We start from the raw sequence: 11,181 nt of genomic DNA on the forward strand, positions 1-11,181 counted from the left end.
CGCGACTCTCGACGCAGGATCACAAATGCATCAGAATGGAAATTTACGATCAATGTATGACCCGTTTCAATCAACAGGATTTTCTGCTCCGGTTAGTGACCACAGACGAAACTTGGGTCCACTGCTAAAGTCCAGAGTCAAAGCAGATACCATTCCCACTATTGGATTCTACGGCACCAAATGTCTTCGCAGTTGAAGTAAACACTCAGTCCTGTCGCTGGGACGAGTCACTTCAGTTATGAGAATCTGAATGGAATGAGAAGTGGTGAAGGCATACATTGTCCACTTAAAAGGCAAACGCATTGGCCAATGCCAAATAAAGACGCTGATTCCAACGCAGGCATCGTCAGCTGTCGCCTTCTGGCACATTCACGATCAAAATTAATTGGGAGCTAATGAGATAATTAAATCCTTAAAACTTGTACACATCACCGTTACAATCGGACCCGACTCGTGTCGAGGGCTTTATTGTGTCGCCGTCATCGCTCGACCCTCTCCAGTGTAATTGGCACGGTTTGGATTCATTTTCAGGTTTCCGGCAATTAATAATATTTACAGAAATGCCTCATAGTTTCACGCTATCGACATGCCTATCGAACTAGCAATGCCACGACAAATCACAAAGCATTTTTTCGCCGTGGCTTGTGCACCAAACGGAAATGGCGCGGGACGTGGCGGAGGCCCAGCCAATCAGGGGGGCGCATCATCGTCACCCCGGCACTCGCGTCACACCCGCCATGTCCTGGTGTTGTCTAGACTCCCGAAGTCCTGGCGACTTCGGGAGAGCGTCCGTCTCTCGTTAAAAGAAAGTCGTGGAAGGCATCGCAGGCGGCAAATAAGGTTTTTATCATTTTTATTTACACTTTCAGCATGCCTGAAGGTCGCTCCCTCTCCTTCATGCGAATACCTGAAGACCGTTCCACATGCTCCCACTCGAACCTGGTACCATGTCCAAGTGTACAGGTACGAGGGTCATCCGGAAAGTAGTACCCGTTCGTGAAATAAAGACACAAAAGTAAATATTAACAAACATAAAAAATTTTATTTGAAAGAGGATACTTTAAACTACTTCTCAACATAATCTCCAAGCAAATTAAGGCATTTGTCATAACGTGTGACAAGTTTCTGTATTCCTGCTGCATAGTCCTTCGCCGCCAGCTCATTGAGATACGCGAGGGACCCATCTTGCACAAATTTTTGCATAATGCAGATGGTGTTTAACAATTTCATGAACAATTGTTCGAGAAACATTGGGAAAATGCTCACAGATGTCATCAATTGTGACGCGCCGATCGTTCCTCACGAATTCGTCAACTGAGCTCACCAGTTGGTCTGTAATGACAGACGGTCTCTCCGAACGCTCATCGTCGTGTGTGTTCCCCCTCCCCATGTTGAAGTTGCGACACCACCGCCGAACAGACGACTCGTCCATTACATTGTCTCCATACACCTCCTTTAATTGGCGATGAATATCACATGGGCGAACGTTTCTTGCATTGAGGAATTTAATCACTGTCCTCACTTCACAACTGGCGGCGTTCTCAATTTTTTTAAACATTGTAAACAATCACAGAAACAACACAGGCAATGCTAGCGTCACGCAACTTGGCTCAGAGAAGGCAGACAAGCCACTGAAGCTATCTGACCTCGTCCAGCGGCTACTCGCGTCGTCAGCACTTCATGCGGCACGAACGGGTACTACTTTCCGGATGACCCTCGTATAATGACATTGCGCAATTACGTAGCCATGTAAATGGCATAGCTGACCGACCTGAAGGTTACCATTGTCGATTCCGTCGAGCGCATTGAAATTCATCCATGGATTCCAAACCTTGTAGGATCGCCCGCAACTGTTTCTCTCAGAGATGAAAGTCTTCCTACAGACGCACGTCAAGGTTCAACCCTCGGGTTCTCGTATGAATCCCGGCTAAATATCGCTCTCGCAATCGGTCATAAGTGATGAGATGAGGATTCGCTCTCAGTGTGGGCTCTTAGCAAGCATTAATGTTGACGTGGGAACAGTCGTACAACTTGTTTACAAATAAAACATGACGCCGATGTCGCGTGTTACTCTAATCCAACCCATCCAAAGATCAAACATCCCGAGTAAATATCGTAATGAAACATTGAGCGAAATATTAGCCACGGTTTCGCAGGTGAAGGCGAAGTCGGGACTCGAGTCAACTTCTTCATCACCGTTTCGGCGTCATACTTCAAACCCTCCTTATTCTTTGGCGATGACTCGAATCGCGCGCACACACGCACGCATATAGCTGTGTCACCCGCGCAGGGCGAGTCACGATGGATTCCAACTCGCCAACGTGGAGATGCGTTGATATGCGAGTGTCACGGAAAGGCCGGTAATGAGTTGGATGCTATAAGTGTTGATGGGTAATGGTTAGGAGAGGCTTTAATTTTTTTGGTAAAACCACCGCGAAGATTAAATCCTCGGCGTAATGCTTTCGCGCCTGGCGCCACCACCGCGACGCCGAGCAGGCGTGTCGGGAAGCCCAACACACCGAAGTCGAAACGTCGCGGGACGAGCGCATTCCAGATCGGATTCCGTGTCAACGGCAGGGGGATGGGGACGCGCTTGGGGGGGAGAGGGGGGAGGGGGTTTTGCCACCCTTGAGCCTCATGGACTGTGCGTGCGCTGTGACGGCCCGGCTACCTTGGGGGCGGGGGGTAGGGAAAAGGGGCAGTGTAGGGTGGCTGCCGTGGAAAACCCCATTTTTAGGGGAACGGAGGGAATCGATAGCGCGGACGGGGACGAGCTGAATCGGAGAGCACGCAAGCAGGCCCTGGCGGAGGGGAAGGCCCGTCAATGAGAGCAGCTCCGAAACCTCGTGTTGGGCTGAATGAAATGAATGCAGGCGAGAGGTCTTAAAGATGCGGACGGGGATAGGACGAACGCGAGAAGGAAGGCCAGCGAGAGAGTGGTGGTGGTGGGAGAGGAAGTCGTGCTGGGCAAATCCGAAGAGGGCGGAGGAGTGTAAAAAGAGACGGGTGGCAAGTTGACGAGGCCGCGTTAGACGGGAGGATGCGGGAGAGAGCGAGGGGGAGAATGGGCTTCTTGGAAGGAATTGCGGGGCAAGCAGCTCTGATTTGTCAGTTAGCCAAGGGGTATAAAAGCACTGCTGAGTGAATTAGATATTATATGGGATGAGAAACAAAATACGTAATACAAAGGTTATGCGATTTTCCAGAAAGAAAAAGGCTAAGCTAAACATTAAAATAGGTGGGGAAAAACTAGAGCAGGTGGAACAGTTTACGTATCTCGGTAGTGTTTTGGACCAACACGGTCAAAGTAGTAGGGACGTAAGGAGAAGAATTGCGCTAGGCAAAGAGGCTTTCACAAGGAGGAGGGAGTTGATGACAGGGACTTTGAGTAAGGATGTTAAGAAAAGGTTCGTAAAAACTTTTATGCGGAGAGTAGTTATGTACGGCGCGGAAATGTGGTCATTGAAGCAGGAGGATAGACGTAGACTGGAGGCTTTTGAAATGTGGGTATGGATAAGAATGGAGAAGGTGAAATAGGCAGAGAAGAAAACAAATGAGGAAGTACTTGGTATGGTGGGCGAAGAGAGGGGTTTGTTGGGAGAAATCCTACGGAGGCAGGAAAAGTGGATGAAGGGGGTACTGACCGGCAGTGGGATGTTGAAGACTGTAATAGAGGGGAGAATCAGGACAGGGATGTTGGACGGGATAAAGGGAGGAAGGAAGTACTCGGAGATGAAGAGGGACTTGATGTAGAGTTGAATGTTGGGTTGTATTTTGTTAGGAGAAACAAGATATTTATATGGTGGTTAACCTACCTTAACCGGTAGATTACCTAATAACAATAAGTTTATGGAGCAAGAAGAAAGTTTCCGCACCCCACGTCTGAAATACCCTGAAGTCCACTGGCGAAGTGCGTGTGCGGGGGTGCCACATCCACAGCTGACGCGCGCAGTACGCGGAGAAATGTGGCCCGCGCTGTGCGTGTGTGCAAGACGGGTCATTTCCAAAAATGCCTATCCCCTCTTGCAAACAAAGAAGTAATCTAGCAAACTAGATACACCTGAAGAAATCAGGAAGAAGAGGACAATAATGTAAAAGTAGATGATATTAGGTGAAATAGGAAGTTCACGCCTTAAACGAAATGTGAAATTTCTTCGAAGCAGCCCAAACCTTCTCCATTCCATAGGACGACGATTCGTGGGCTGAGGATTTTCATCCCGTAGAAATACCCCCGGGCCTATTCACTATGCTGCGACATCGCGTACGTGCAATTCATTCAGCACTTTTTCGTACACGTTTCTTTCTGCAGAGAAATACCAAGGCTCTGCATCGTAGGTACCATGGTGGTATAGCACGTGCTGATTCCAAAGTGCAAGCGCCCGTTCTATCCAATAGGTCACAAAACTCAACCATTTTACACGCTTTAAGGGATATCATTCGAGTCATGTCTTCAAATTTTATATCTAATGGTTGGGGTGGTTGTCAAAAGAATCCTAAACTGATTTGAGTGGAGGGGGAGAGTCGAAAGTGGTTCTTGCAGGTCCCCAACCTCGCTAGCTTTACATACTTGCTTGCACGTCCAATGGGACTCTGGCTTCGGCATCGACTCAAGCATCAAGAGATTTCCAAAGAACAATGCAAAAGTCTGGGTTTTTTCTTTGAATATATTATGAGTATTCTAAGGGTAAGTTTCCGATGGGCCTGGGCAATATACACGTCTGTACGCTTTTAAGTCATGATTATATGACACTAAATACCCTTAAATCCCAAACTTCGAATTTCAATAACTCTTTCCTTAGCTCTCTCTCTCTCTCTCTCTCTACCTCCTCACTCCATCCACGGTGCCTTTTCTTTCCAATGCCTCGCCCTACGTTATCAGCACCCCCCCCCCACCATTCCTCCTTTGCCGCTCAGCGACCCCAATTTCTCCCATCGGCCCTTGCACACTAGTCTATTTTCCTTTCTCTCCATTTTATTTTAATTGCTCTGTGAATAAGGTTAACCTATTATATTAAAAATCCTCAAATTTATCTAATAAGATTATTTTCATAGACGAGACCCCATCCACCCCGCGCTCCAAAATCGAAAAGGTGGAGAGGGCCCTGCGCCCGGCCGACGACTCCGGCGGCGCCACCGCCCGCGCGAGAGGAGACCGCTTCAGCCGGGCGGCCGGAACCCTCCCTCCGCGGCCATTCAATCATCGACGGATGGTCCAGCCACAACCCCTCCCCCCCACTCGCACTTCTCTCGTCGGCGGGGCGCTCGTGAACTTCAAACGCCCCCTCGTCATCGGCAAGCTCTCCCTCCCCTGGCCGCCCCGGAAATATTTGTATTCGCCGGGGACGTCGGAAAGTGGCGGAATTCCGCATCAGAAAAATTATTAGGTCGTTTTTAAAACTTGGAGTTATTCCATGACAAAATACGAAACTGTTCGATGGCCATAATCGTCGAAACCAGTCACATTAAGATGGAGTAAAAACTTTTTATTGTAAAAATTACTTTGAAATATACTATTTTCGCGTGAAGGACGGCTGGTCATGCCATGGTTTCTTTGAGACCACGCCGGCATAGCTCCCGCCCTCCCGATGGCCACTGGGCAGTTGGTCAAAGGACATTCACGTGAAGCCGATTTCGATGGTACGTGCGTAGGTTCATAAATACGTCGGCCATTGAACACCTCCCCTTACATATCTACTTGCTGAGCTAAACACTTTAACTGCTATTTATTTAAACATATTTTCTATTATTTCATTTACACTGATCTATATTTCTCTGCACCCAACTTTTAGCACGTTTCCCTTGTCCCACGATTCATGCCGCTCAGTTCAGCGTCGGGGCATGGACGGGGCTGATCGATCATCCAAGCGAATGACCCAGCGCACCAAATGGCTCGCGACTGGGGCAACAACTCCATCTGCAGATGCTCTCGGTCGAATCACAATAATATACATGACGAAATCAATTATTACAACGATGATACACATTCGTGAGTGCTTGGGAATGAGTACACACACATTTAAGAAAGCTGCCAACGCGCCTGCGACGTTTAGCCAGTAGTTGTGTAAATTGATGCGCAGCCCTCCTCAAGGGCCGGGGCCCCGGAGAGGGTCTGCGCATCACGACTTCGCAACATCTTCCACCCCCGGAGAAGGGGGGGCAGGGTCGGCGGAACTCCCGCCGCACCGGCGTGCATCCCGATACGGCGCCTGCCGGCGGTTGCTATCAAGGGCCAACCTCCACGCCTTAAATGCCATCCAGCGAAGCGACCGACTCGGTAGTCCCAAAACCAGTGACCTTTCCGATTTGGAACTTTCGGTATTTTCATCAATTTGCAAGAAGAGCAATGCCGTGCAGTAGTTGGGGAAATTGAAAACAAAATGCAACATAGTTCATAGGCCAAATTCACACAAAATATCAAGGTAATTATGCATTTTTTTAAATTTTGCGCAAGTACACCGAATACGTTTGAAAATTAAAGTCGAGGTTAAAAAATTTACGAGATGCCAGATTTTCTGGCATTGCGGATTTATGATAAATCTATTTATGCAACGTCAGAAAGCTAAAAGATAACGTCTCACCCTAAAATCAGTGCATTAGGTTTCCCAAAGCATTACATTTTCCATATCTTAATATTCGTCACGACTTGGCAACATCTTCCACCTCTCTTCGAATGCCAGAATCACTCCGAAGCGACGGCTGGGCAGACCCGCTTGAACTCGACCACTCTCCCTTTGGTCTCTTTCTCCTTTCGCAAGTGAACGCTGCACCTTTAGGGGGTGAGAGACCGAGGGTGCAGAGCCCACCGAAGGAGAGTTGGGGTCGGCTTACCCCCCCCCCAACGTCGTACCCCCCCACCCGACACAGCGATCTACGGAAATCAATACGGAATTCCAAAATATCACCATCGTGCCGAGGATGCACACATATTTTCAGATTCTACTTTGAATGTCATTCCCACAGGACATTGACTGTTGAATGAAAACGGTTTATCAAATTGCAAGTGGGTTAAATATGAAACATAATTCTGCAGAATGAAATGAGCAATAACCATCATCATATCTTAAATAAGAGATTACGTTAATGCTTCTTGAAACTTGCGTTGATGGCATCCCTGTGTTTCGTGAATTTCTCGGTCTCGTCATTTCCGTCTCCGTATTCAAAGAATCCCTCCACTGCTGTCACTTTGCTGCTCATTCGCAGGAAGCTAAATCCCCCGATGGTTTTTCACTCAACGATGCGCAAGTTCATCTTCACGAAACTAGGAACAATTGAATGCAGTGGTGCCATTGTAATTTAATTCGGATGAAAATATTCACGCCTAAGCTTCGAAACCAGCAGCATCTGAATTAAGTATCGGCGACAGAATGCATGCGTACAGCGCCTCATTTTGTCATCAAATCCTTCAATGTTTCGCCAAGGCGAGGATGCACCAATGCCATCCAAGGGAGGGTAAGCCGAGCGGGCACGGGAGGTAATGCAAGGTCAAAGGGCGCAAGGCAGAGGAGGAAGGAAGCACGCGAGCGGCGGAAGACAGGGGTCTCACTCACCTGGGGAGGGAGTGGGCGGGGGCCGGACCCTGCTGGTCGGAGAGATATCGAGCGATTCCCGGCACGCCTCCCGGACACGCGCGCGCTCAGAGGTGCTGCCGCTCCTCGCAGGCGGGGTCGCTCAGAGGCGTGACCCGCGTTCCTCGGGGACGCGAGATATCCGACACGCTGCGGGGAAAAGACTCCAATCACACACACGCACGCACTCGCCCCTTGCGGAAATGGAGGGATGCGTGACTACGTTCGCACGCCGAATGAAGTGCGCTGTGGGGCAAGAGAATGCGCTCTCCGTTCCCTCTCTCTCTCTTTCACTCGAGGAAGAAGAAGAGGAACACGGAATGTGAATTTTCGGGACGCGCGAGACGAGGGTTCGAGCCTCTCCCCTTTCTCGGAGTCTAATGAACACAGACGGCAGCGCCCCAGCCAGCGAGCGGCGGCTCCCGACTCCACACGCTCGACGACCGCTGCTGCGGGAACCAAAACAAAGGCAGGGCGCATGCGCCACGTCTGGACCGCTGGCGCGCGCGCGCCAAAACACACACGTGCCTTCGCACCCCCCCCCCCAACACCCCTTCCGTCGCGCATTGAGAGAGAGAGGTCTTGGCGTGATACAGCAGGATGAATTCTCGTGTATGCACTAAAATGAACATATTTGTGCACACGCTGTGACTGTCTATGCGGGCGTCATATGTATGTAATGCATTTTTACATATGCATGTGCATATGTAAAAACACAGTTATCAACCCGGGGGTCGGTTTAAGCACAACGGCGTGTGAGGTTCACTCATTAGTGGGGTGATAAGGCGGGCCAGATGCTTTCCCTGCGCCGTCTCTGATTACCTTGGAAGATCCGGTTGCTGAATTATATCAAAGCTGAAGGTGCTCAGGGGCGGCCCCGGGAATCGAACCCAGGGGCCTTCCGGTCAGTAGTCCAACCCTCCACCCCTGGACTTCCACATCCTCCCTATATATAGCGGTAGTTTCAGAAACGCGAGAGGACCTGCAAGTAACTCCGAATGCCAAGGGCCAAGTACTTCGCGAATGAACTGTGAGCATTAACAAGAAGATAACCATAATACTTGTATTTGGAATCCTTCATCTAACTGGGGGGCAGTATAACTTAGGAATGGAAGAGGCGACATCAAGCGAAGAATAGATCAAGCTTAGAAGGCGTTCGTGAAGAAGAAACCACTAATATGTCCAGAGGTTGCAAACAAGGAAGCAGTTTGTTACAACGTCTGTATGGACACAACGGATCAGAGGTGTGTAACATTGGACAAGTGGACCAGCGAAGAATGAAAACATTTCAAACATGGCGCTAAATAGGAGAGTGCTGAAAATGAAATGAAGAGAGAAACTGAGGAAAGAGAAAGTATTTAGAAGAGCAGAAGAGAAAAGGACAGTAAGGCGAACTCTACGCTGAAGAAGAATTGGATGGATGGGATACAACTTGAGGCACATTGAATTAGTTAGAAACATAATAGAATGGAACATTCAAGGAACGATAAATAGAGCAAATTAAGAAGAACGTAAAACAGAAAATCCTTCGGAGGTGAGGGAATTAACACTGAATAGAGAATAAATGCCTAGTTATGGGATAGAAATAGGTCACTCAACTAATACCTTCCCCGATTCATTGTGTTCACATATAGAAGCCCTCCAACCCGCAGAATTTCTCTTCTAAAGCGAACAACATACTACTACGGTGTGCCAAATGAAAGCCTTAAAACTTATATCGTAATTTTGGAAGGTTCTCACGTTTGTAATTTTCACATGCAGCCTCCATGCAATAGATAGATATTCCAGCGCTTCAAAGGTTCAAGTAAATCACTAGAAAAACCACGGCCTTGACGGCGGCAAAGGCCTCTGGTAGCACTACTCAGTGCTTGCAGCTTGAAAGTACTGAGTAGTGACGTGTCGCAAGCACAGCAGTAATTCGAATTCTCACACGCTGATATGGATCGCGGATGAGATTATCAGAGAGCTAGATAAGAGAAGAAAATGTAAGAGTGTAAACATAGAGTTGGGCAGAAGGAAGTACAAAGAGTTAAATAAAAAATTGAGAAGGGTAACAAAAAGAATAAAAGAATCGTGGTGGAAGAGGTAATACGAGGATATGGGAAGTTTGCAGAGGAAGGGTGAAATTGATGTTGATTGATGACAGTAATGTTAAATTACTACTAGGAAGTAAGAAGGGAAGATCTGTGCTAACAATTAGAGATAAATTGGGCAAAATAATGGTTAAACAGAAAAGAACCAAGAGAGTTGGAAGGAATATATAGAAGAACTGTATGCTAATGAATGTAGGGCGACAAGGTTAGGCATGTGTAGAAAGAGAACAGGACGTAGAGGAAGATAGCTTCGGCCCAGGCATACTCGACTATGAGATCAAGGAAGATTAAATCAAATAAGGCCGTGGGGGTAGAAAATATTCCTTGAGAACTACTTACAGGTTTGCGATAATGTTGGAGGACGCGTCTTTATTGACTGATTCGTCGCATCTATGAGGGAGGAATCTGGCCGGAACACTTTTTGAGATTAGTGTTAGTTCCTATTCCGAAAAAGGTAAAGGCTACATCATGTGAGAACTACAGGACCATATGCTTGATTTCTCACGCAGCTAGAGCTGTTCTAAGGATCATAAACACAAGGATAGAGAGTGGGGCAAATGATTACTTAGGGGATGATCAGTTTGGGTTAAGGAAGGGGAGAGGCCCGCGGGATACCATTACGGTAAAGAGATCACTAATCGAGGGCAATATAGAATACAAACAGGACATATTTGCCAGTTGCGTGGATTTCAAAAACGGTTTGATAGAGTGAATTAAGAAAAAATAATAAATATATTGCAGAAAATAGGAATAGATTGGAGAGAAAGGAGGCTAATGCGCAACCTGTACATGTCTCAGACTGCTCAGGTGCAGGTGGGGAACGAAGAGTTCAGATGGGGTGTGTTACGAAGAGGCGGTGACAATAGGTAACCCTGCTGGTACAGTTCAACGTATATGCGGGGAAAAGAAATTTAAGAGGCATGGGAAGCACAGGAGGTAAGAATGAACGTCGGTGGGGAATTCATAAATTAGTTAGGCTTGCGGATAACCAAGCTCTAGTTTTCCAGTGAGCCAAGGGGTTGTAAGCATTGCTGAGTGAATAGGAAATTCAGTGCGACAGGTATGGGATGAAAATCAATATTAATAAAACAAAGGTTATGCGATTTTCTAGAAAGAAAAAGGCTAAGTTAAAAATAAAAATAAAAGGGCAAAAACTGGGAGCAGGTAGAAAAATGTACGTATCTCGGAAGTGTTTGGACCAACACGGTCAAAGTAGTAGAACCTTATGAGAAGAATTGCGCTAGGCAAGAAGGCTTTTACAAGCAGAAGGGAGTTGATGACAGGGACTTTGAGTAAGGATGTTAAGAAAAGGCTCGTAAAAATTTTGATGCGGAGAGTAGTTATGTACGGCGCGGAAACGTGGTCATTGAAGCAGGAGGATAGACGTAGACTGGAGGCTTTTGTAATGTGGGTATGGATAAGAATGGAGAAGGTGAAATAGGCAGAGAAGAAAACAAATGAGAAAGTACTTGATATGGTGGGCGAGGAGAGGGGTTTGTTGGGAGAAATCCTATAGAGGCAGG

At 47.5% G+C, this 11,181-nt stretch overlaps 1 protein-coding gene across 1 annotated transcript in view; it reads right to left on the bottom strand.

Moving 5' to 3' along the window:
- Positions 1-7,963, bottom strand: part of LOC139696824 (tubulin polymerization-promoting protein homolog) — a 93,267-nt gene extending 85,304 nt beyond the window's left edge. Inside the window, exon 1 of the mRNA XM_071595704.1 lies at positions 7,548-7,963. The gene's annotated coding sequence lies outside the window, so the exon portion shown is untranslated. The remainder of the gene's footprint in view (positions 1-7,547) is intronic.
- Positions 7,964-11,181: the final 3,218 nt, after the last annotated feature.

The sequence above is a fragment of the Hetaerina americana genome, unplaced genomic scaffold (genome assembly GCF_022747635.1).
Source record: "Hetaerina americana unplaced genomic scaffold, ioHetAmer1.1.p SCAF_7, whole genome shotgun sequence".
Lineage (NCBI taxonomy): Eukaryota > Metazoa > Arthropoda > Insecta > Odonata > Calopterygidae > Hetaerina > Hetaerina americana.